We start from the raw sequence: 27,026 nt of genomic DNA, 5'->3' as shown, positions 1-27,026 counted from the left end.
ACTGGTGCTGTGTATATCACACCTTTATGAAGGGTTACTGGTGCTGTGTATATCACACCTTTATGAAGGGTTACTGGTGCTGTGTATATCACACCTTTATGAAGGGTTACTGGTGCTGTGTATATCACACCTTTATGAAGGGTTACTGGTGCTGTGTATATCACACCTTTATGAAGGGTTACTGGTGCTGTGTATATCACACCTTTATGAAGGGTTACTGGTGCTGTGTATATCACACCTTTATGAAGGGTTACTGGTGCTGTGTATATCACACCTTCATCAAGGGTTACTGGTGCTGTGTATATCACACCTTTATGAAGGGTTACTGGTGCTGTGTATATCACACCTTTATGAAGGGTTACTGGTGCTGTGTATATCACACCTTCATCAAGGGTTACTGGTGCTGTGTATATCACACCTTTATGAAGGGTTACTGGTGCTGTGTATATCACACCTTTATGAAGGGTTACTGGTGCTGTGTATATCACACCTTTATGAAGGGTTACTGGTGCTGTGTATATCACACCTTTATGAAGGGTTACTGGTGCTGTGTATATCACACCTTTATGAAGGGTTGCTGGTGTGGGCTTTTTAGATATAAAATAACACTCAATCCATAATATATACTAATAATATGTTGGGGTGGAAAAAGAAAATATATTGATATGCTCAAATAATAATAACAAAATGGTATGAAGTTTGTTTGTTGATTTTACAACACAAACCTACACAACGAACTGTTTGCCGCGAGGAATCCGGCTTCGGATTTTGGCAATATAATTCCGTAGGGTCACCGCTGACTTCCTGGAGGTAAGACGTTCAAAACTCTGTGGTTATAAGTGTCAAATGTAATTTAAAAGGAATGTTTCCGGAACTTGAAATTCATTCTAAAACCTTAAAATTAGGAACATAATCTATCGTAACAAACTTCACTCATTGGTTAGATTTCACTAACGCGATGTAACAAACTTCACTCATTGGTTAGATTTCGCTAACACGATGTAACAAACTTCGCTCATTGGTTAGATTTCACTAACACGATGTAACAAACTTCACTCATTGGTTAGATTTCACTAACACGATGTAACAAACTTCACTCATTGGTTAGATTTCACTAACACGATATTTACTTCAGCGTTTAAACTTTTTATTCCTCGATAACGTTTGTTATATATCGTATTTAATATTTAAATATACCTTTACACTTGTGTCTCAGTACTAAGTTAACGCTAAAATTATGAATTAGCTTCTCCGTGGTGGACAGAGCAGATAGCACGTGTTGTTTCGCGCTAAAAAACAACAACAAACATGTGGATCCTGGTAGGTGTTTACCGTTCTTACATTCTTGTTGTTAAATATATCATTTGAGGTGTGTTCGCTTGGAAAATGTTTATGGCTTTTAAGATGTATTTTGGTTACACACATACATTCCTGCTAAAGAAAAAGAGATTTCTGGAACTTTCTAATGCCCCTCCCCCTACTGCCTCAATGGTAACCTTGAGAGCACATGATGCTTAAAGTCAGTTTTCAACAAATAAACAAAATTAAACTAGGCTAGAGATCTACTAATACTGTTTGTATTCAAGTCATTGTCCGAAACTAGGCTACAGATCTACCAATACTGTTTGTATTCAAGTCATTGTCCGAAACTAGGCTACAGATCTACTAATACTGTTTGTATTCAAGTCATTGTCCGAAACTAGCTACAGATCTACCAATAGTGTTTGTATTCAAGTCATTGTCCGAAACTAGGCTACAGATCTACCAATAGTGTTTGTATTCAAGTCATTGTCCCAAAACTAGGCTACAGATCTACCAATACTGTTTGTTTTCAAGTCATTGTCCGAAACTAGGCTAGAGATCTACCAATACTGTTTGTATTCAAGTCATTGTCCAAAACTAGGCTACATATCTACCAAGTGTTTGTATTCAAGTCATTGTCCAAAACTAGGCTACAGATCTACCAATAGTGTTTGTATTCAAGTTATTGTCCGAAACTAGGCTGCAGATCTACCAATACTGTTTGTTTTCAAGTCATTGTCCGAAACTAGGCTACAGATCTACCAATGCTGTTTGTATTCAAGTCATTGTCCGAAACTAGGCTAGAGATCTACCAATACTGTTTGTATTCAAGTCATTGTCCGAAACTAGGCTACAGATCTACCAAGTGTTTGTATTCAAGTCATTGTCCGAAACTAGGCTACAGATCTACCAATAGTGTTTGTATTCAAGTCATTGTCCGAAACTAGGCTACAGATCTACCAATACTGTTTGTATTCAAGTCATTGTCCGAAACTAGGCTACAGATCTACCAATAGTGTTTGTATTCAAGTCATTGTCCGAAACTAGGCTACAGATCTACCAATACTGTTTGTTTTCAAGTCATTGTCCGAAACTAGGCTAGAGATCTACCAATACTGTTTGTATTCAAGTCATTGTCCGAAACTAGGCTACATATCTACCAAGTGTTTGTATTCAAGTCATTGTCCAAAACTAGGCTACAGATCTACCAATAGTGTTTGTATTCAAGTTATTGTCCGAAACTAGGCTGCAGATCTACCAATACTGTTTGTTTTCAAGTCATTGTCCGAAACTAGGCTACAGATCTACCAATAGTGTTTGTATTCAAGTCATTTTCCGAAACTAGGCTACAGATCTACCAATGCTGTTTGTTTTCAAGTCATTGTCCGAAACTAGGCTAGAGATCTACCAATACTGTTTGTATTCAAGTCATTGTCCGAAACTAGGCTACAGATCTACCAAGTGTCTGTATTCAAGTCATTGTCCGAAACTAGGCTACAGATCTACCAATAGTGTTTGTATTCAAGTCATTGTCCGAAACTAGGCTACAGATCTACCAATACTGTTTGTATTCAAGTCATTGTCCGAAACTAGGCTACAGATCTATTAATAGTGTTTGTATTCAAGTCATTGTCCGAAACTAGGCTACAGATCTACCAATACTGTTTGTTTTCAAGTCATTGTCCGAAACTAGGCTAGAGATCTACCAATACTGTTTGTATTCAAGTCATTGTCCGAAACTAGGCTACATATCTACCAAGTGTTTGTATTCAAGTCATTGTCCGAAACTAGGCTACAGATCTACCAATAGTGTTTGTATTCAAGTTATTGTCCGAAACTAGACTGCAGATCTACCAATACTGTTTGTTTTCAAGTCATTGTCCGAAACTAGGCTACAGATCTACCAATAGTGTTTGTATTCAAGTTATTGTCCGAAACTAGGCTACAGATCTACCAATGCTGTTTGTATTCAAGTCATTATCCGAGAACCACTGATATGGTGTCATTCGATGTGTTTCTATGCGTTCATTTTATAGCAAACCCACATCGGGCTGTCTGCTGTGTCCACTGAGAAGAAACGACACCCTGATTTTCGCGCTGGGGAGCAACGCTGTCGGTTGGAAAAATCGTCCCCCGAAGCAAAAATAATATTCTGCGAAGACAAACAAAATATGTGGAATATGGACAGAAAGAAAATGATTACCTCTTCAATTACAGGCGATGATAAACAAACAATTACCGAAGTAAATTTAAAGTATTCCTGACACAAAATAAGGGAAACAGAAAATAATTTTCTTACGTTTTTTAAATACATTTTATCAGACCAAGTTGGTGTACTCACATGTATTTATATGTGTATGTGTTTGTTTGTTTTTTTATTTGTTTTACAATATTCTGAATATGTATCTTCCCAACGTCTATGTTTTCATTTTCAGTTTCTTATATTAAATATCTTGGTGCTCTAAGTCGAAATATTTTGGACGAAAAGCTCGGAAAAATAAACAGTTTCTAGTAACGATTGTTTGTTTGTTTAATTTCGCACAAAGCTACACGAGGGCTATCTGCGCTAGCTGTCCCTAATTTAGCAGTGTAGGACTAGAGGGAAGGCAGCTAGTCATCACCACCCACCGCCAACTCTTGAACTACTCTTTTACCAACAAATAGTGGGATTGATCATAACATTATAACGCTCCCACGGTTGGAAGGGCAAGCATGTTTGGTGCGACGGGGATTCGAACTTGCGCCCCTCAGATTACGAGTCGAACGCCTTAACCCACCTGGCCATGCCGGGGCCTTTCTAGTAACGACACTGAAAAACTGACTAAATCACGTGCCATAAATTATAATATTTAATGGGAAATATAAAAATATTTATATTATGTAATATTATCGTTTTTATATCGTTTAATTTAAGTTATCTATTAGTAAAACACAAAACCAACATAGTATTCTGGTATATTAAACCAACAATAAATACATATTGTTTAGTTGTTTTATATTCATATAAAATAATTCCTTAATTTTCTATTTACGTCATCAAAGTCTTGATTGAACAGAACGAACCTTTTGTAAACTTACGCTATTAACTGTTTCCAACTACACCGTATTCATCTGTATAATTATATTATGTGATATAAAAACAAGGCCTAAAGCAACGCATTATTACGTACAGACACCATTTAATAACATGATTTTCATTCCAAATTGAAAGCCGATTCTAACACAGTATCCGGCGTACACAAAATAATACACAATGTGCGTTTTTATCTGTAGAATAAGGATATTTCTTTATAGAATGATAATTCTATAAAACATGCACACCAGTTTCTGTGTCGGTCATTTCTACAAAGAGAGAAACCGCAAATTCCAACTATGGTCGTTTTCGAAAACAAAAATGCAGGTGTTGAACCATGCCCAAAAATAAAGTTAGTAGATTTTGGTGTTAATGCTAACAAACATAAAAGTATCTGGTGTTATTTATACAACTTTAACACACTAGTTTTACCAATAATTGTTGTGTAAAAACGTGAGCACTGGATTACAGAGGTGAGTTAGTAAAATCGACATGGTCTTTAGCAAAGCGAAAACCAAACAACAACACTAAACACTTTGGCATCAGGACAAAGGTATCTATATAAAACAATCTAGAAATACCTTTTCAGCAAATTAGCAATATTGAATTGGATAATTCTGAATTTCGCGCAAAGCTACACGAGGGCTATCTGCGCTAGAAGGAAGGCAGCTAGTTATCACTACCCACCGCAAACTCTTGGGCTACTCTTTTAACAATGAATAGTGGGATTGGCTGTCACAATATAACGCACCCACGGCTGAAAGGGCGAGTATGTTTGGAGTAGCGGAGATTCGAACCCGCGACCCTCAGATTACGAGTCGAGTGCCTTAACCACCTGGCCATGCCAAGCCCAGTTAACAAAATAACGCCGTTGATTCTGTTCGGTACTTGTTTGTTAAACAATCTATCTTGAAAAACTTCGAAAAATCAAAACTTTGATAAATATATATTTTGATACCACACTTATTCGGAAAATGTATTAAATTTTCGAAGTTGATATTATGTCGTATAAAACGGACGTGATATTCCAAACCGTGATAAAATAATTTCGTCAACATAACACATTCGTAGATGACTTAATCTGCAAAGACAGTGAATTCGGTGAGTTAATACGAAAAAAGAAACCAAAACCTAATAATGGAAAAGCTGTTTTAAAACCTGGCGTTTTACGTACAAAATAATAAACATATGTGACGGTGGTTTATGTTTTTATTAATAAACATATGTGACGGTGGTTTATGTTTTTATTAATAAACATATGTGACGGTGGTTTATGTTTTTATTAATAAACATATGTGACGGTGGTTTATGTTTTTATTTCGTAAATTAGATGTTCCAGAAAGTTTTGAAAGAATATTCAATATTTGGACGTTTCGGTTAGATATACCCATTAACCTTTGCACTAATGGTCCAACTGACCAACATGATACTGGTCACGACCAAGTGGGTTCATATACTGTAACAGCATGTCATGTTTTCACATGTTATAAATGATCAAAAGTATCTGGATGAAATCGGTTAGTTTTTTTTACTTGAGTAACATACACTATTACAGATCCTGATGGATTTTAGAATGTAGCTTTGTAGTATTGCGGATTTATAAGGTCAGAGGTTAAGCAGACAGGGGACGGAAAACTAGAGAAATCATGAGCCTTGTAAAGTTTTTGTCTGCTTTTATACATCAAGTAGGTAACACAAAATTTCTGTTAATAATAAATATACCTGATAAACTATATTTGACTCTTTGGTATACTTTATGTTGATTTCAGTAGATGCACTGTTTACAACAACACCTGATGGTCTTTCTTTATGTATAATAATATTCAACAAGGAGACATGTAGAAAATCACACACTTTACAATGTGCGTCTAGAACTGTGCATATTTTATTTCAATTTGTAGCCAACTGGTATCCATTAAAACACGTCTTAATATCATATGTATCAATGAATGTCCAAATGTGTGGAGACATAAACACAGTTTCATAATATTGGCAGTAAACTGATCAGAGTTAGAATAGGAAAGTAGAGACGATAATTTTGAATGTTTAACTGTTGTTTTATTGAATAACATAAAATGAAAGTTTTCTTTGGTCAGTTTTTCTTCGAAGAAAGTAAACGCTTTTCTTCTTGGATTTTATTCAGATGTTTGAGATCGCTTATTACTGCTGAATATAAAAATTGTTTTCCTTACACTTTATTTTAGTACGGTTTTGTTATGGAGGTCTTTGTTAGCGGCATATATATAATTCAGCCACTCAAGTCCCTCCTTCTCACGTACCTCCCCCACACAAAAAAAAAGTCAGATAATTTATAAACAGTCCCGGTTGGAATTTCAACAGAGTGTTATACGTGATACACATAAACGATCATGTATGTGTAATAATATTAACCGTGTATTCACTATACGTGTCACATAACAATGGTTTCGTGACGGACATACACATACCCGGGTATTCACAGCCGCAGAATGTTACAGAAGTCTACAGAAAACTAAGGTTACTTACATGACTTTCACATGCTGTCTCATTTGATTATTTAATATAATAAAAGTTAGAGCCGTCGAGAAAGATTTAATAATCCTAAATTGGCTTAGTTTTACCCCAAGAAGTTTTATCAGTTTTTAATGTTGATGTCCTTTAAAAACAAACAAAAATCTTTGTTTTTAAATCTCGCGACTTTTGAAGGATTACCTCCAGTTGAGTTACCCTATATATAGCAAGGTTTACGAATCGTGTGTGTGTGTGAAAGAAATACAACTTAACAGAGTTTGTAATATGTTCACGTCTCCTTGCGGCCAAAGAAAATCATTTGAATTAAAACAGTTTAAAAGATACATTAACTAGACTGGTTTAACACGTTTGTTAAGCAAAGGCGGGTGCGGCCAGGATACGAAAGTGGTTCTAAGCTGTCTCAGACGTTTTGCTTATTGTTTGTTCGGTTTCACGCAGATCTACAAGAAGTGGCCACCTTGCGCTAGCCGTCCCCAGTTTTAAAGTGAGGAATGTTTGTCCGTTCTCGTCAGACTAAATAGTAGGATTTGAGAATAAATCTTATATAACCCACGACCCTAAAGTGCGGAAGTCGACAGAGCGTTTTGTTTTGGGACACTAGAAACGAGACTCGAACAATGGGACCACTGCTCCGGCAAGATAAAGTCTTTTAAATGAATAATGAATATTATGTTGATTAAAAATGCTTAGAACCAGAAGGAAAACTGGATTTTGAATGAAACCATTGAAATATACCTGAAAGGAACTCATGAAAACAGCGCACAACATATTTACGTCCATGACGTAACAAAACAAAGAAGAAAAAAACCAACTGATATACGTTTTAAAATATTGTCCCCCCGTCAGATTAGTCATATAGGGGGGACATCACGAGCGCAGAGTTTGAATGCCAGTAATTAAGGGGTCATCATACCAGCTATACGGTAAGAATTCGGTTCGTAATTTGGATATCACTCCGTTTTACTACCATCGATAGACAGATAAAAATGAACCATCTCTATCAGTGTGTTTTAACAATTGTTTTGTGCCTACAAACTGGTTCATTTTCTTAACAGAAGCTGATATGCCATTGCTTCAGGCCCGGCATGGCCAGGTGGGTTAAGGGGTTCGACTCGTAATCCGAAGGTCGCGGGTTCGAATCCCGGTCGCATCAAACATACTCGCCCTTTTAGCCGTGGAGGCGTTATAATGTGACGGTCAATCCCACTATTTGTTGGTAAAAGAGTAGCCCAAGAGTTGGCGGTGGGTGGTGATGACTAGCTGCCTTCCGTCTCGTCTCACACCACTAAATTAGGGACGGCTAGCACAGATAGCCCTCGAGTAGCTTTGCGCGAAATTCAAAACAAACAAACCATTGCTACAGCTGCTAAATATTATACATCTTACCAGGAAACTGATATATCGTTACTACAGCTGCTAGATATAATCCATCTTATTAGTAAACATATGTACCATTACTACAGTTGCTAAACATTATTACACATCTTACCAGGAAACTGATGTACCATTACTACAGCTATAATATTCCGTGTTATTTGTATAACAGTCGTGACCTAAGTGGACCTACCAAATATCAACCGTCGGATAAGTTTCCTTTTTGTGTTATACACGTCTTACTTAAATACATTATTATTAAATCCATCAATTTACAGAATCGAAGGTTATTTGTACTCCAAATTAACACCTAATTTTTTTGTGGTAATGGAAAGAAAACATATTTTAAAGATGACTTGAACACAAAACAGAAATTAAAACAAAATTTTAATTCTATAAGATATAGTCTTCACCCCCCCACTAGTGGCATCGGGTTTAATATCTGTTTTGGACAAACCACAGATAAGCTCTCTGTTCTATTTTTGTAAGGGTTTTGATAGCGACTGCTTTATGTTGTGTTTATAAAAGTGTGTACGTTTTACAAGCATTGTGAAAATGCGATGGTGAAAACGTTTTCTTATTTAAATAGGTCTATATTTTACAAAAATGTTTTTGTGGAATATATTCTGGTAAGTTATAAGTTGATACTTAACGTAGAAGAAACATTCTGCATTGGAAGATACAATACAACAATTTCACGTTTTATTTCGACTATTATCTGTGACTAACATAATTTAAGTAGAGAACCGTATGTTAAGTAATACATAGATCTGTTACCAACTGTATCACCAAGTGCAGTTTGGGTTTAGCATGCAGATTGTTTGTTTTAGATGTCGCGCAAAGCTACACGAGGGCTATCTGCGCTAGCCGTCCCTAATTTAGCAGTGTAAGACAAGAGGAAAGGCAGCTAGTCATCAACACCCACCGCCAACTCTTGGGCTACTCTTTTACCAACGAATAGTGGAATTTACCGTCACATTTTAACGCCCCCACGGCTGAGAGGGCGGGCATGTTTAGTGTGACGAGGATTCGAACCCGCGACCCCCGGATTAAAAGTCGAGTGCCTTAACCACCTGGCCATGCCGGGGCCTAGATGTAGAATCACAGGTGAAAATTAGCTACAAGTGTTGAAACCTGCTAAATGTTTCGGAAGATATCTGACCATCAAATTTATTTCACTCAAGTGAGGATTTTCATTTTCTTAATTTTCTGAAAGAGATTTTTATAAAAATGTTTTTTATTGGTCTTGTTACCAATATTTACACAACGCGATTCTTTATATCCCAACTAAATTTGAAGAAAGGGGCGGTTCACCCAAACCCGAGGTATATTAACTTTATTCTCACGGTTTGGGAAATAGTTAGGAGGGGCTAATCATATCTGAACAGAGCAGCCAATGAGAACCCTACGCTGTCTCGTGTTACCATGACGATACGGATTTTGATAGCATATTACAATTATAATCCACTCCTCTGCTGCGTTCAACGCAGTGATCGAACAATCCTTATGAATAATAGATTAGACGTGTTGCTACTTTCCCAGGCCTTTGGTTGGTGAAGGCGTTCTCTACGGGTGAGGTTACCAAGTAAAGAAACATTTCTTATCCGTAAACCGAGATCCAAGCAAAACTAGATTGATAAGTTATAAAAACATCGAAAGGATATTTTAGATATATTTATTAGAAAAGAAATAAATGATATGTATTGTAGAAATATAAAAAAGGCTTAAGCCATTCTACAACGTTAAAAACCCGTTAACACCATTGTGGAACATTCAAACTAGGGCTAGGAAAGCATATTACGTTTGTAATACCAGTCGTTGAATACAATCATTTTGACAATGAAAAAAAAACAAACGAAAGAAAGAAGTAAGACGGACTAAAAAGGTTTGATTATGACCAGCACATTTACAAAACATTTTTCGCTTTAAATTTCACATTTGTCTTGAAGACAGTATTATATGGTGTGTTGGAAATGTTTTTTAGTTTGTTTGTTTTTCTCAGACATTTTTGCACATTGTACGAATGTTATTTCTGGAATGTTGACTTTGGTAAACCGTTTTGTGTACACACTGCATTGTGAGTAAACAGTGAAACTATACTGACACGGACTACGATACTTTCTTTCAAATATATATGTTACTTTGTTAAATATAATGAGACTTTCTTACTAGATGTTACTCTGTTAAATATAGTGAGACTTTCTTAGTAGATGTTACTTTGTTAAGTATAGTGAGACTTTCTTAGTAGATGTTACTTTGTTAAATATAGTGAGACTTTCTTAGTAGATGTTACTTTGTTAAGTATAGTGAGACTTTCTTAGTAGATGTTACTTTGTTCAGTATAGTGAGACTTTCTTAGTAGATGTTACTTTGTTCAGTATAGTGAGACTTTCTTAGTAGATGTTACTTTGATTAGTATAGTGAGACTTTCTTAGTAGATGTTACTTTGATCAGTATAGTGAGACTTTCTTAGTAGATGTTACTTTGTTCAGTATAGTGAGACTTTCTTAGTAGATGTTACTTTGATCAGTATAGTGAGACTTTCTTAGTAGATGTTACTTTGATCAGTATAGTGAGACTTTCTTAGTAGATGTTACTTTGATCAGTATAGTGAGACTTTCTTAGTAGATGTTACTTTGATCAGTATAGTGAGACTTTCTTAGTAGATGTTACTTTGATCAGTATAGTGAGACTTTCTTAGTAGATGTTACTTTGATCAGTATAGTGAGACTTTCTTAGTAGATGTTACTTTGATCAGTATAGTGAGACTTTCTTAGTAGATGTTACTTTGATCAGTATAGTGAGACTTTCTTAGTAGATGTTACTTTGATCAGTATAGTGAGACTTTCTTAGTAGATGTTACTTTGATCAGTATAGTGAGACTTTCTTAGTAGATGTTACTTTGTTCAGTATAGTGAGACTTTCTTAGTAGATGTTACTTTGATCAGTATAGTGAGACTTTCTTAGTAGATGTTACTTTGATCAGTATAGTGAGACTTTCTTAGTAGATGTTACTTTGATCAGTATAGTGAGACTTTCTTAGTAGATGTTACTTTGATCAGTATAGTGAGACTTTCTTAGTAGATGTTACTTTGATCAGTATAGTGAGACTTTCTTAGTAGATGTTACTTTGATCAGTATAGTGAGACTTTCTTAGTAGATGTTACTTTGTTCAGTATAGTGAGACTTTCTTAGTAGATGTTACTTTGTTCAATATAGTGAGACTTTCTTAGTAGATGTTACTTTGTTCAGTATAGTGAGACTTTCTTAGTAGATGTTACTTTGTTCAGTATAGTGAGACTTTCTTAGTAGATGTTACTTTGATCAGTATAGTGAGACTTTCTTAGTAGATGTTACTTTGTTCAGTATAGTGAGACTTTCTTAGTAGATGTTACTTTGTTCAATATAGTGAGACTTTCTTAGTAGATGTTACTTTGATCAGTATAGTGAGACTTTCTTAGTAGATGTTACTTTGATCAGTATAGTGAGACTTTCTTAGTAGATGTTACTTTGATTCAGTATAGTGAGACTTTCTTAGTAGATGTTACTTTGTTCAGTATAGTGAGACTTTCTTAGTAGATGTTACTTTGTTCAGTATAGTGAGACTTTCTTAGTAGATGTTACTTTGATCAGTATAGTGAGACTTTCTTAGTAGATGTTACTTTGATCAGTATAGTGAGACTTTCTTAGTAGATGTTACTTTGATCAGTATAGTGAGACTTTCTTAGTAGATGTTACTTTGATCAGTATAGTGAGACTTTCTTAGTAGATGTTACTTTGTTCAGTATAGTGAGACTTTCTTAGTAGATGTTACTTTGTTCAGTATAGTGAGACTTTCTTAGTAGATGTTACTTTGTTCAATATAGTGAGACTTTCTTAGTAGATGTTACTTTGTTCAGTATAGTGAGACTTTCTTAGTAGATGTTACTTTGTTCAGTATAGTGAGACTTTCTTAGTAGATGTTACTTTGTTCAGTATAGTGAGACTTTCTTAGTAGATGTTACTTTGATCAGTATAGTGAGACTTTCTTAGTAGATGTTACTTTGTTCAGTACAGTGAGACTTTCTTAGTAGATGTTACGTAAATCAGTATACTGAGACTTTCTTAGTAGATGTTACTTTGTTCAGTATAGTGAGACTTTCTTAGTAGATGTTACTTTGATCAGTATAGTGAGACTTTCTTAGTAGATGTTACTTTGTTCAGTATAGTGAGACTTTCTTAGTAGATGTTACTTTGATCAGTATAGTGAGACTTTCTTAGTAGATGTTACTTTGTTCAGTATAGTGAGACTTTCTTAGTAGATGTTACTTTGTTCAGTATAGTGAGACTTTCTTAGTAGATGTTACTTTGATCAGTATAGTGAGACTTTCTTAGTAGATGTTACTTTGTTCAGTATAGTGAGACTTTCTTAGTAGATGTTACTTTGATCAGTATAGTGAGACTTTCTTAGTAGATGTTACTTTGATCAGTATAGTGAGACTTTCTTAGTAGATGTTACTTTGATCAGTATAGTGAGACTTTCTTAGTAGATGTTACTTTGATCAGTATAGTGAGACTTTCTTAGTAGATGTTACTTTGTTCAGTATAGTGAGACTTTCTTAGTAGATGTTACTTTGTTCAGTATAGTGAGACTTTCTTAGTAGATGTTACTTTGATCAGTATAGTGAGACTTTCTTAGTAGATGTTACTTTGATCAGTATAGTGAGACTTTCTTAGTAGATGTTACTTTGATCAGTATAGTGAGACTTTCTTAGTAGATGTTACTTTGATCAGTATAGTGAGACTTTCTTAGTAGATGTTACTTTGATCAGTATAGTGAGACTTTCTTAGTAGATGTTACTTTGATCAGTATAGTGAGACTTTCTTAGTAGATGTTACTTTGTTCAGTATAGTGAGACTTTCTTAGTAGATGTTACTTTGATCAGTATAGTGAGACTTTCTTAGTAGATGTTACTTTGATCAGTATAGTGAGACTTTCTTAGTAGATGTTACTTTGATCAGTATAGTGAGACTTTCTTAGTAGATGTTACTTTGATCAGTATAGTGAGACTTTCTTAGTAGATGTTACTTTGTTCAGTATAGTGAGACTTTCTTAGTAGATGTTACTTTGTTCAGTATAGTGAGACTTTCTTAGTAGATGTTACTTTGATCAGTATAGTGAGACTTTCTTAGTAGATGTTACTTTGATCAGTATAGTGAGACTTTCTTAGTAGATGTTACTTTGATCAGTATAGTGAGACTTTCTTAGTAGATGTTACTTTGTTCAGTATAGTGAGACTTTCTTAGTAGATGTTACTTTGATCAGTATAGTGAGACTTTCTTAGTAGATGTTACTTTGATCAGTATAGTGAGACTTTCTTAGTAGATGTTACTTTGATCAGTATAGTGAGACTTTCTTAGTAGATGTTACTTTGTTCAGTATAGTGAGACTTTCTTAGTAGATGTTACTTTGATCAGTATAGTGAGACTTTCTTAGTAGATGTTACTTTGATCAGTATAGTGAGACTTTCTTAGTAGATGTTACTTTGATCAGTATAGTGAGACTTTCTTAGTAGATGTTACTTTGATCAGTATAGTGAGACTTTCTTAGTAGATGTTACTTTGTTCAGTATAGTGAGACTTTCTTAGTAGATGTTACTTTGATCAGTATAGTGAGACTTTCTTAGTAGATGTTACTTTGTTCAGTATAGTGAGACTTTCTTAGTAGATGTTACTTTGTTCAGTATAGTGAGACTTTCTTAGTAGATGTTACTTTGTTCAGTATAGTGAGACTTTCTTAGTAGATGTTACTTTGATCAGTATAGTGAGACTTTCTTAGTAGATGTTACTTTGATCAGTATAGTGAGACTTTCTTAGTAGATGTTACTTTGATCAGTATAGTGAGACTTTCTTAGTAGATGTTACTTTGATCAGTATAGTGAGACTTTCTTAGTAGATGTTACTTTGATCAGTATAGTGAGACTTTCTTAGTAGATGTTACTTTGTTCAGTATAGTGAGACTTTCTTAGTAGATGTTACTTTGTTCAGTATAGTGAGACTTTCTTAGTAGATGTTACTTTGATCAGTATAGTGAGACTTTCTTAGTAGATGTTACTTTGTTCAGTATAGTGAGACTTTCTTAGTAGATGTTACTTTGATCAGTATAGTGAGACTTTCTTAGTAGATGTTACTTTGTTCAGTATAGTGAGACTTTCTTAGTAGATGTTACTTTGTTCAGTATAGTGAGACTTTCTTAGTAGATGTTACTTTGATCAGTATAGTGAGACTTTCTTAGTAGATGTTACTTTGTTCAGTATAGTGAGACTTTCTTAGTAGATGTTACTTTGTTCAGTATAGTGAGACTTTCTTAGTAGATGTTACTTTGTTCAGTATAGTGAGACTTTCTTAGTAGATGTTACTTTGTTCAATATAGTGAGACTTTCTTAGTAGATGTTACTTTGATCAGTATAGTGAGACTTTCTTAGTAGATGTTACTTTGTTCAGTATAGTGAGACTTTCTTAGTAGATGTTACTTTGTTCAGTATAGTGAGACTTTCTTAGTAGATGTTACTTTGTTCAGTATAGTGAGACTTTCTTAGTAGATGTTACTTTGTTCAGTATAGTGAGACTTTCTTAGTAGATGTTACTTTGATCAGTATAGTGAGACTTTCTTAGTAGATGTTACTTTGTTCAGTATAGTGAGACTTTCTTAGTAGATGTTACTTTGATCAGTATAGTGAGACTTTCTTAGTAGATGTTACTTTGTTCAGTATAGTGAGACTTTCTTAGTAGATGTTACTTTGATCAGTATAGTGAGACTTTCTTAGTAGATGTTACTTTGTTCAGTATAGTGAGACTTTCTTAGTAGATGTTACTTTGTTCAGTATAGTGAGACTTTCTTAGTAGATGTTACTTTGATCAGTATAGTGAGACTTTCTTAGTAGATGTTACTTTGTTCAGTATAGTGAGACTTTCTTAGTAGATGTTACTTTGATCAGTATAGTGAGACTTTCTTAGTAGATGTTACTTTGTTCAGTATAGTGAGACTTTCTTAGTAGATGTTACTTTGATTCAGTATAGTGAGACTTTCTTAGTAGATGTTACTTTGATCAGTATAGTGAGACTTTCTTAGTAGATGTTACTTTGTTCAGTATAGTGAGACTTTCTTAGTAGATGTTACTTTGATCAGTATAGTGAGACTTTCTTAGTAGATGTTACTTTGTTCAGTATAGTGAGACTTTCTTAGTAGATGTTACTTTGTTCAGTATAGTGAGACTTTCTTAGTAGATGTTACTTTGATCAGTATAGTGAGACTTTCTTAGTAGATGTTACTTTGTTCAGTATAGTGAGACTTTCTTAGTAGATGTTACTTTGATCAGTATAGTGAGACTTTCTTGGTAGATGTTACTTTTAATCAGTATAGTGAGACTTTCTTAGTAGATGTTACTTTGATCAGTATAGTGAGACTTTCTTAGTAGATGTTACTTTGTTCAGTATAGTGAGACTTTCTTAGTAGATGTTACTTTGATCAGTATAGTGAGACTTTCTTAGTAGATGTTACTTTGTTCAGTATAGTGAGACTTTCTTAGTAGATGTTACTTTGATCAGTATAGTGAGACTTTCTTAGTAGATGTTACTTTGTTCAGTATAGTGAGACTTTCTTAGTAGATGTTACTTTGTTCAGTATAGTGAGACTTTCTTAGTAGATGTTACTTTGTTCAGTATAGTGAGACTTTCTTAGTAGATGTTACTTTGATCAGTATAGTGAGACTTTCTTAGTAGATGTTACTTTGTTCAGTATAGTGAGACTTTCTTAGTAGATGTTACTTTGATCAGTATAGTGAGACTTTCTTAGTAGATGTTACTTTGTTCAGTATAGTGAGACTTTCTTAGTAGATGTTACTTTGTTCAGTATAGTGAGACTTTCTTAGTAGATGTTACTTTGTTCAGTATAGTGAGACTTTCTTAGTAGATGTTACTTTGTTCAGTATAGTGAGACTTTCTTAGTAGATGTTACTTTGTTCAGTATAGTGAGACTTTCTTAGTAGATGTTACTTTGATCAGTATAGTGAGACTTTCTTAGTAGATGTTACTTTGTTCAGTATAGTGAGACTTTCTTAGTAGATGTTACTTTGATCAGTATAGTGAGACTTTCTTAGTAGATGTTACTTTGTTCAGTATAGTGAGACTTTCTTAGTAGATGTTACTTTGTTCAGTATAGTGAGACTTTCTTAGTAGATGTTACTTTGTTCAGTATAGTGAGACTTTCTTAGTAGATGTTACTTTGTTCAGTATAGTGAGACTTTCTTAGTAGATGTTACTTTGTTCAGTATAGTGAGACTTTCTTAGTAGATGTTACTTTGTTCAGTATAGTGAGACTTTCTTAGTAGATGTTACTTTGATCAGTATAGTGAGACTTTCTTAGTAGATGTTACTTTGATCAGTATAGTGAGACTTTCTTAGTAGATGTTACTTTGATCAGTATAGTGAGACTTTCTTAGTAGATGTTACTTTGATCAGTATAGTGAGACTTTCTTAGTAGATGTTACTTTGATCAGTATAGTGAGACTTTCTTAGTAGATGTTACTTTGATCAGTATAGTGAGACTTTCTTAGTAGATGTTACTTTGTTCAGTATAGTGAGACTTTCTTAGTAGATGTTACTTTGTTCAGTATAGTGAGACTTTCTTAGTAGATGTTACTTTGTTCAGTATAGTGAGACTTTCTTAGTAGATGTTACTTTGTTCAGTATAGTGAGACTTTCTTAGTAGATGTTACTTTGATCAGTATAGTGAGACTTTCTTAGTAGATGTTACTTTGATTCAGTATAGTGAGACTTTCTTAGTAGATGTTACTTTGATCAGTATAGTGAGACTTTCTTAGTAGATGTTACTTTGATCAGTATAGTGAGACTTTCTTAGTAGATGTTACTTTGATCAGTATAGTGAGACTTTCTTAGTAGATGTTACTTTGTTCAGTATAGTGAGACTTTCTTAGTAGATGTTACTTTGTTCAGTATAGTGAGACTTTCTTAGTAGATGTTACTTTGTTCAGTATAGTGAGACTTTCTTAGTAGATGTTACTTTGATCAGTATAGTGAGACTTTCTTAGTAGATGTTACTTTGTTCAGTATAGTGAGACTTTCTTAGTAGATGTTACTTTGTTCAGTATAGTGAGACTTTCTTAGTAGATGTTACTTTGATCAGTATAGTGAGACTTTCTTAGTAGATGTTACTTTGATCAGTATAGTGAGACTTTCTTAGTAGATGTTACTTTGATCAGTATAGTGAGACTTTCTTAGTAGATGTTACTTTGATTCAGTAGTGAGACTTTCTTAGTAGATGTTACTTTGATCAGTATAGTGAGACTTTCTTAGTAGATGTTACTTTGTTCAGTATAGTGAGACTTTCTTAGTAGATGTTACTTTGTTCAGTATAGTGAGACTTTCTTAGTAGATGTTACTTTGATTCAGTATAGTGAGACTTTCTTAGTAGATGTTACTTTGATTCAGTATAGTGAGACTTTCTTAGTAGATGTTACTTTGTTCAGTATAGTGAGACTTTCTTAGTAGATGTTACTTTGTTCAGTATAGTGAGACTTTCTTAGTAGATGTTACTTTGATCAGTATAGTGAGACTTTCTTAGTAGATGTTACTTTGATCAGTATAGTGAGACTTTCTTAGTAGATGTTACTTTGATCAGTATAGTGAGACTTTCTTAGTAGATGTTACTTTGATCAGTATAGTGAGACTTTCTTAGTAGATGTTACTTTGTTCAGTATAGTGAGACTTTCTTAGTAGATGTTACTTTGTTCAGTATAGTGAGACTTTCTTAGTAGATGTTACTTTGTTCAGTATAGTGAGACTTTCTTAGTAGATGTTACTTTGATCAGTATAGTGAGACTTTCTTAGTAGATGTTACTTTGTTCAGTATAGTGAGACTTTCTTAGTAGATGTTACTTTGTTCAGTATAGTGAGACTTTCTTAGTAGATGTTACTTTGTTCAGTATAGTGAGACTTTCTTAGTAGATGTTACTTTGTTCAGTATAGTGAGACTTTCTTAGTAGATGTTACTTTGTTCAGTATAGTGAGACTTTCTTAGTAGATGTTACTTTGTTCAGTATAGTGAGACTTTCTTAGTAGATGTTACTTTGTTCAGTATAGTGAGACTTTCTTAGTAGATGTTACTTTGATCAGTATAGTGAGACTTTCTTAGTAGATGTTACTTTGATCAGTATAGTGAGACTTTCTTAGTAGATGTTACTTTGATCAGTATAGTGAGACTTTCTTAGTAGATGTTACTTTGATCAGTATAGTGAGACTTTCTTAGTAGATGTTACTTTGATCAGTATAGTGAGACTTTCTTAGTAGATGTTACTTTGATCAGTATAGTGAGACTTTCTTAGTAGATGTTACTTTGATCAGTATAGTGAGACTTTCTTAGTAGATGTTACTTTGATCAGTATAGTGAGACTTTCTTAGTAGATGTTACTTTGTTCAGTATAGTGAGACTTTCTTAGTAGATGTTACTTTGATCAGTATAGTGAGACTTTCTTAGTAGATGTTACTTTGTTCAGTATAGTGAGACTTTCTTAGTAGATGTTACTTTGATCAGTATAGTGAGACTTTCTTAGTAGATGTTACTTTGTTCAGTATAGTGAGACTTTCTTAGTAGATGTTACTTTGTTCAGTATAGTGAGACTTTCTTAGTAGATGTTACTTTGTTCAGTATAGTGAGACTTTCTTAGTAGATGTTACTTTGATCAGTATAGTGAGACTTTCTTAGTAGATGTTACTTTGTTCAGTATAGTGAGACTTTCTTAGTAGATGTTACTTTGATTCAGTATAGTGAGACTTTCTTAGTAGATGTTACTTTGTTCAGTATAGTGAGACTTTCTTAGTAGATGTTACTTTGTTCAGTATAGTGAGACTTTCTTAGTAGATGTTACTTTGTTCAGTATAGTGAGACTTTCTTAGTAGATGTTACTTTGATCAGTATAGTGAGACTTTCTTAGTAGATGTTACTTTGTTCAGTATAGTGAGACTTTCTTAGTAGATGTTACTTTGTTCAGTATAGTGAGACTTTCTTAGTAGATGTTACTTTGTTCAGTATAGTGAGACTTTCTTAGTAGATGTTACTTTGTTCAGTATAGTGAGACTTTCTTAGTAGATGTTACTTTGATCAGTATAGTGAGACTTTCTTAGTAGATGTTACTTTGTTCAGTATAGTGAGACTTTCTTAGTAGATGTTACTTTGATCAGTATAGTGAGACTTTCTTAGTAGATGTTACTTTGATCAGTATAGTGAGACTTTCTTAGTAGATGTTACTTTGATCAGTATAGTGAGACTTTCTTAGTAGATGTTACTTTGATCAGTATAGTGAGACTTTCTTAGTAGATGTTACTTTGATCAGTATAGTGAGACTTTCTTAGTAGATGTTACTTTGATTCAGTATAGTGAGACTTTCTTAGTAGATGTTACTTTGTTCAGTATAGTGAGACTTTCTTAGTAGATGTTACTTTGTTCAGTATAGTGAGACTTTCTTAGTAGATGTTACTTTGATCAGTATAGTGAGACTTTCTTAGTAGATGTTACTTTGATCAGTATAGTGAGACTTTCTTAGTAGATGTTACTTTGATCAGTATAGTGAGACTTTCTTAGTAGATGTTACTTTGATCAGTATAGTGAGACTTTCTTAGTAGATGTTACTTTGATCAGTATAGTGAGACTTTCTTAGTAGATGTTACTTTGATCAGTATAGTGAGACTTTCTTAGTAGATGTTACTTTGTTCAGTATAGTGAGACTTTCTTAGTAGATGTTACTTTGATCAGTATAGTGAGACTTTCTTAGTAGATGTTACTTTGATCAGTATAGTGAGACTTTCTTAGTAGATGTTACTTTGTTCAGTATAGTGAGACTTTCTTAGTAGATGTTACTTTGTTCAGTATAGTGAGACTTTCTTAGTAGATGTTACTTTGTTCAGTATAGTGAGACTTTCTTAGTAGATGTTACTTTGTTCAGTATAGTGAGACTTTCTTAGTAGATGTTACTTTGTTCAGTATAGTGAGACTTTCTTAGTAGATGTTACTTTGATCAGTATAGTGAGACTTTCTTAGTAGATGTTACTTTGTTCAGTATAGTGAGACTTTCTTAGTAGATGTTACTTTGATCAGTATAGTGAGACTTTCTTAGTAGATGTTACTTTGTTCAGTATAGTGAGACTTTCTTAGTAGATGTTACTTTGATCAGTATAGTGAGACTTTCTTAGTAGATGTTACTTTGTTCAGTATAGTGAGACTTTCTTAGTAGATGTTACTTTGTATCAGTATAGTGAGACTTTCTTAGTAGATGTTACTTTGTTCAGTATAGTGAGACTTTCTTAGTAGATGTTACTTTGATCAGTATAGTGAGACTTTCTTAGTAGATGTTACTTTGATCAGTATAGTGAGACTTTCTTAGTAGATGTTACTTTGTTCAGTATAGTGAGACTTTCTTAGTAGATGTTACTTTGATCAGTATAGTGAGACTTTCTTAGTAGATGTTACTTTGTTCAGTATAGTGAGACTTTCTTAGTAGATGTTACTTTGTTCAGTATAGTGAGACTTTCTTAGTAGATGTTACTTTGTTCAGTATAGTGAGACTTTCTTAGTAGATGTTACTTTGTTCAGTATAGTGAGACTTTCTTAGTAGATGTTACTTTGTTCAGTATAGTGAGACTTTCTTAGTAGATGTTACTTTGTTCAGTATAGTGAGACTTTCTTAGTAGATGTTACTTTGATCAGTATAGTGAGACTTTCTTAGTAGATGTTACTTTGATCAGTATAGTGAGACTTTCTTAGTAGATGTTACTTTGTTCAGTATAGTGAGACTTTCTTAGTAGATGTTACTTTGATCAGTATAGTGAGACTTTCTTAGTAGATGTTACTTTGATCAGTATAGTGAGACTTTCTTAGTAGATGTTACTTTGTTCAGTATAGTGAGACTTTCTTAGTAGATGTTACTTTGTTCAGTATAGTGAGACTTTCTTAGTAGATGTTACTTTGTTCAGTATAGTGAGACTTTCTTAGTAGATGTTACTTTGATCAGTATAGTGAGACTTTCTTAGTAGATGTTACTTTGTTCAGTATAGTGAGACTTTCTTAGTAGATGTTACTTTGTTCAGTATAGTGAGACTTTCTTAGTAGATGTTACTTTGATCAGTATAGTGAGACTTTCTTAGTAGATGTTACTTTGTTCAGTATAGTGAGACTTTCTTAGTAGATGTTACTTTGATCAGTATAGTGAGACTTTCTTAGTAGATGTTACTTTGTTCAGTATAGTGAGACTTTCTTAGTAGATGTTACTTTGATCAGTATAGTGAGACTTTCTTAGTAGATGTTACTTTGATCAGTATAGTGAGACTTTCTTAGTAGATGTTACTTTGATCAGTATAGTGAGACTTTCTTAGTAGATGTTACTTTGATCAGTATAGTGAGACTTTCTTAGTAGATGTTACTTTGATCAGTATAGTGAGACTTTCTTAGTAGATGTTACTTTGATCAGTATAGTGAGACTTTCTTAGTAGATGTTACTTTGTTCAGTATAGTGAGACTTTCTTAGTAGATGTTACTTTGTTCAGTACAGAGAGTTTCTTAGTAGATGTTACTTTGTTCATTATAGAGACTTTCTTAGTAGATGTTACTTTGTTCAGTATAGTGAGACTTTCTTAGTAGATGTTACTTTGTTCAGTATAGTGAGACTTTCTTAGTAGATGTTACTTTGATCAGTATAGTGAGACTTTCTTAGTAGATGTTACTTTGTTCAGTATAGTGAGACTTTCTTAGTAGATGTTACTTTGATCAGTATAGTGAGACTTTCTTAGTAGATGTTACTTTGATCAGTATAGTGAGACTTTCTTAGTAGATGTTACTTTGATCAGTATAGTGAGACTTTCTTAGTAGATGTTACTTTGATCAGTATAGTGAGACTTTCTTAGTAGATGTTACTTTGATCAGTATAGTGAGACTTTCTTAGTAGATGTTACTTTGATCAGTATAGTGAGACTTTCTTAGTAGATGTTACTTTGATCAGTATAGTGAGACTTTCTTAGTAGATGTTACTTTGTTCAGTAGTATAGTGAGACTTTGAGTAGATGTTACTTTGTATCAGTATAGTGAGACTTTCTTTCTTAGTAGATGTTACTTTGTTCAGTATAGTGAGACTTTCTTAGTAGATGTTACTTTGATCAGTATAGTGAGACTTTCTTAGTAGATGTTACTTTGTTCAGTATAGTGAGACTTTCTTAGTAGATGTTACTTTGTTCAGTATAGTGAGACTTTCTTAGTAGATGTTACTTTGTTCAGTATAGTGAGACTTTCTTAGTAGATGTTACTTTGTTCAGTATAGTGAGACTTTCTTAGTAGATGTTACTTTGATCAGTATAGTGAGACTTTCTTAGTAGATGTTACTTTGTTCAGTATAGTGAGACTTTCTTAGTAGATGTTACTTTGATCAGTATAGTGAGACTTTCTTAGTAGATGTTACTTTGATTCAGTATAGTGAGACTTTCTTAGTAGATGTTACTTTGATCAGTATAGTGAGACTTTCTTAGTAGATGTTACTTTGTTCAGTATAGTGAGACTTTCTTAGTAGATGTTACTTTGTTCAGTATAGTGAGACTTTCTTAGTAGATGTTACTTTGTTCAGTATAGTGAGACTTTCTTAGTAGATGTTACTTTGATCAGTATAGTGAGACTTTCTTAGTAGATGTTACTTTGTTCAGTATAGTGAGACTTTCTTAGTAGATGTTACTTTGTTCAGTATAGTGAGACTTTCTTAGTAGATGTTACTTTGTTCAGTATAGTGAGACTTTCTTAGTAGATGTTACTTTGATCAGTATAGTGAGACTTTCTTAGTAGATGTTACTTTGATCAGTATAGTGAGACTTTCTCAGTAGTAGATGTTACTTTGTTCAGTATAGTGAGACTTTCTTAGTAGATGTTACTTTGATCAGTATAGTGAGACTTTCTTAGTAGATGTTACTTTGATCAGTATAGTGAGACTTTCTTAGTAGATGTTACTTTGATCAGTATAGTGAGACTTTCTTAGTAGATGTTACTTTGATCAGTATAGTGAGACTTTCTTAGTAGATGTTACTTTGATCAGTATAGTGAGACTTTCTTAGTAGATGTTACTTTGATCAGTATAGTGAGACTTTCTTAGTAGATGTTACTTTGTTCAGTATAGTGAGACTTTCTTAGTAGATGTTACTTTGATCAGTATAGTGAGACTTTCTTAGTAGATGTTACTTTGTTCAGTATAGTGAGACTTTCTTAGTAGATGTTACTTTGATCAGTATAGTGAGACTTTCTTAGTAGATGTTACTTTGATCAGTATAGTGAGACTTTCTTAGTAGATGTTACTTTGTTCAGTATAGTGAGACTTTCTTAGTAGATGTTACTTTGATCAGTATAGTGAGACTTTCTTAGTAGATGTTACTTTGATCAGTATAGTGAGACTTTCTTAGTAGATGTTACTTTGTTCAGTATAGTGAGACTTTCTTAGTAGATGTTACTTTGATCAGTATAGTGAGACTTTCTTAGTAGATGTTACTTTGATCAGTATAGTGAGACTTTCTTAGTAGATGTTACTTTGTTCAGTATAGTGAGACTTTCTTAGTAGATGTTACTTTGATCAGTATAGTGAGACTTTCTTAGTAGATGTTACTTTGTTCAGTATAGTGAGACTTTCTTAGTAGATGTTACTTTGTTCAGTATAGTGAGACTTTCTTAGTAGATGTTACTTTGTTCAGTATAGTGAGACTTTCTTAGTAGATGTTACTTTGTTCAGTATAGTGAGACTTTCTTAGTAGATGTTACTTTGTTCAGTATAGTGAGACTTTCTTAGTAGATGTTACTTTGTTCAGTATAGTGAGACTTTCTTAGTAGATGTTACTTTGATCAGTATAGTGAGACTTTCTTAGTAGATGTTACTTTGTTCAGTATAGTGAGACTTTCTTAGTAGATGTTACTTTGTTCAGTATAGTGAGACTTTCTTAGTAGATGTTACTTTGTTCAGTATAGTGAGACTTTCTTAGTAGATGTTACTTTGATCAGTATAGTGAGACTTTCTTAGTAGATGTTACTTTGTTCAGTATAGTGAGACTTTCTTAGTAGATGTTACTTTGTTCAGTATAGTGAGACTTTCTTAGTAGATGTTACTTTGTTCAGTATAGTGAGACTTTCTTAGTAGATGTTACTTTGTTCAGTATAGTGAGACTTTCTTAGTAGATGTTACTTTGATCAGTATAGTGAGACTTTCTTAGTAGATGTTACTTTGTTCAGTATAGTGAGACTTTCTTAGTAGATGTTACTTTGATCAGTATAGTGAGACTTTCTTAGTAGATGTTACTTTGTTCAGTATAGTGAGACTTTCTTAGTAGATGTTACTTTGATCAGTATAGTGAGACTTTCTTAGTAGATGTTACTTTGATCAGTATAGTGAGACTTTCTTAGTAGATGTTACTTTGATCAGTATAGTGAGACTTTCTTAGTAGATGTTACTTTGATCAGTATAGTGAGACTTTCTTAGTAGATGTTACTTTGATCAGTATAGTGAGACTTTCTTAGTAGATGTTACTTTGATCAGTATAGTGAGACTTTCTTAGTAGATGTTACTTTGTTCAGTATAGTGAGACTTTCTTAGTAGATGTTACTTTGTTCAGTATAGTGAGACTTTCTTAGTAGATGTTACTTTGATCAGTATAGTGAGACTTTCTTAGTAGATGTTACTTTGTTCAGTATAGTGAGACTTTCTTAGTAGATGTTACTTTGTTCAGTATAGTGAGACTTTCTTAGTAGATGTTACTTTGATCAGTATAGTGAGACTTTCTTAGTAGATGTTACTTTGTTCAGTATAGTGAGACTTTCTTAGTAGATGTTACTTTGTTCAGTATAGTGAGACTTTCTTAGTAGATGTTACTTTGTTCAGTATAGTGAGACTTTCTTAGTAGATGTTACTTTGATCAGTATAGTGAGACTTTCTTAGTAGATGTTACTTTGATCAGTATAGTGAGACTTTCTTAGTAGATGTTACTTTGATCAGTATAGTGAGACTTTCTTAGTAGATGTTACTTTGATTCAGTATAGTGAGACTTTCTTAGTAGATGTTACTTTGTTCAGTATAGTGAGACTTTCTTAGTAGATGTTACTTTGTTCAGTATAGTGAGACTTTCTTAGTAGATGTTACTTTGTTCAGTATAGTGAGACTTTCTTAGTAGATGTTACTTTGTTCAGTATAGTGAGACTTTCTTAGTAGATGTTACTTTGTCAGTATAGTGAGACTTTCTTAGTAGATGTTACTTTGATCAGTATAGTGAGACTTTCTTAGTAGATGTTACTTTGTTCAGTATAGTGAGACTTTCTTAGTAGATGTTACTTTGTTCAGTATAGTGAGACTTTCTTAGTAGATGTTACTTTGATCAGTATAGTGAGACTTTCTTAGTAGATGTTACTTTGTTCAGTATAGTGAGACTTTCTTAGTAGATGTTACTTTGTTCAGTATAGTGAGACTTTCTTAGTAGATGTTACTTTGATCAGTATAGTGAGACTTTCTTAGTAGATGTTACTTTGTTCAGTATAGTGAGACTTTCTTAGTAGATGTTACTTTGATCAGTATAGTGAGACTTTCTTAGTAGATGTTACTTTGTTCAGTATAGTGAGACTTTCTTAGTAGATGTTACTTTGATCAGTATAGTGAGACTTTCTTAGTAGATGTTACTTTGATCAGTATAGTGAGACTTTCTTAGTAGATGTTACTTTGATCAGTATAGTGAGACTTTCTTAGTAGATGTTACTTTGATCAGTATAGTGAGACTTTCTTAGTAGATGTTACTTTGTTCAGTATAGTGAGACTTTCTTAGTAGATGTTACTTTGATCAGTATAGTGAGACTTTCTTAGTAGATGTTACTTTGTTCAGTATAGTGAGACTTTCTTAGTAGATGTTACTTTGTTCAGTATAGTGAGACTTTCTTAGTAGATGTTACTTTGATCAGTATAGTGAGACTTTCTTAGTAGATGTTACTTTGTTCAGTATAGTGAGACTTTCTTAGTAGATGTTACTTTGTTCAGTATAGTGAGACTTTCTTAGTAGATGTTACTTTGATCAGTATAGTGAGACTTTCTTAGTAGATGTTACTTTGTTCAGTATAGTGAGACTTTCTTAGTAGATGTTACTTTGTTCAGTATAGTGAGACTTTCTTAGTAGATGTTACTTTGATCAGTATAGTGAGACTTTCTTAGTAGATGTTACTTTGTTCAGTATAGTGAGACTTTCTTAGTAGATGTTACTTTGTTCAGTATAGTGAGACTTTCTTAGTAGATGTTACTTTGATCAGTATAGTGAGACTTTCTTAGTAGATGTTACTTTGATCAGTATAGTGAGACTTTCTTAGTAGATGTTACTTTTATTCAGTATAGTGAGACTTTCTTAGTAGATGTTACTTTGTTCAGTATAGTGAGACTTTCTTAGTAGATGTTACTTTGATCAGTATAGTGAGACTTTCTTAGTAGATGTTACTTTGTTCAGTATAGTGAGACTTTCTTAGTAGATGTTACTTTGATCAGTATAGTGAGACTTTCTTAGTAGATGTTACTTTGTTCAGTATAGTGAGACTTTCTTAGTAGATGTTACTTTGTTCAGTATAGTGAGACTTTCTTAGTAGATGTTACTTTGTTCAGTATAGTGAGACTTTCTTAGTAGATGTTACTTTGTTCAGTATAGTGAGACTTTCTTAGTAGATGTTACTTTG

Source organism: Tachypleus tridentatus, chromosome 3 (assembly GCF_004210375.1).
Source record: "Tachypleus tridentatus isolate NWPU-2018 chromosome 3, ASM421037v1, whole genome shotgun sequence".
NCBI classification, from domain to species: domain Eukaryota; kingdom Metazoa; phylum Arthropoda; class Merostomata; order Xiphosura; family Limulidae; genus Tachypleus; species Tachypleus tridentatus.
The sequence above is the reverse complement of the archived record's forward strand: the minus strand, read 5'-3'. Positions refer to the sequence as shown.